Source organism: Cervus canadensis, chromosome 17 (assembly GCF_019320065.1).
Source record: "Cervus canadensis isolate Bull #8, Minnesota chromosome 17, ASM1932006v1, whole genome shotgun sequence".
NCBI lineage: Eukaryota > Metazoa > Chordata > Mammalia > Artiodactyla > Cervidae > Cervus > Cervus canadensis.
In genome coordinates this window covers 36,175,637-36,176,171 of record NC_057402.1, presented here as the reverse complement: position 1 = coordinate 36,176,171, position 535 = coordinate 36,175,637, and positions in this window count along the sequence as shown.

The window sequence follows — 535 nt, the reverse complement described above, 5'->3', positions numbered from 1 at the left end:
CCTAGGCTCTACGACACTTCTTTTCCCAGCATTGTATTTCCAGCCCCAGGCACAAATAGTTCCTTGTGGCTGTCTACATACTCCACCCCATTTTACATTCCCATGTATCCTCTTCTATAAAGTCTATCTAGCCTCTGGGCTTGGGCCTCTCCTCCAGAAGTTGCCTCTGACCTCTCCAGGCATCTCCTTCTGGCTCCCATTTTTTTATCACTACAATCACTGCACTGTATGGGAATTATCTGCGTCTATAAATTCTCTGATACTAGCACTCCTCATCCCTTGAAGACGACGACAGCGCCATCACTGTATCCCCAGTGCCATGCACACAGCAGATGCTCCATATCTGCAGGATGTACTGGACTGAAAAGCATCTGTAGCTTTGTGAATACCAAGGTCTTTTGAATTTTGCAACACGAATTTTGCTTACAATAACTGAAACACATGCAAATCATAATGAACTACAGATAGCACCAACATAAAACATTATACTGCTGCTCTGGAATTGAAGTGTCTCCAAATAATTAAAAACTACATG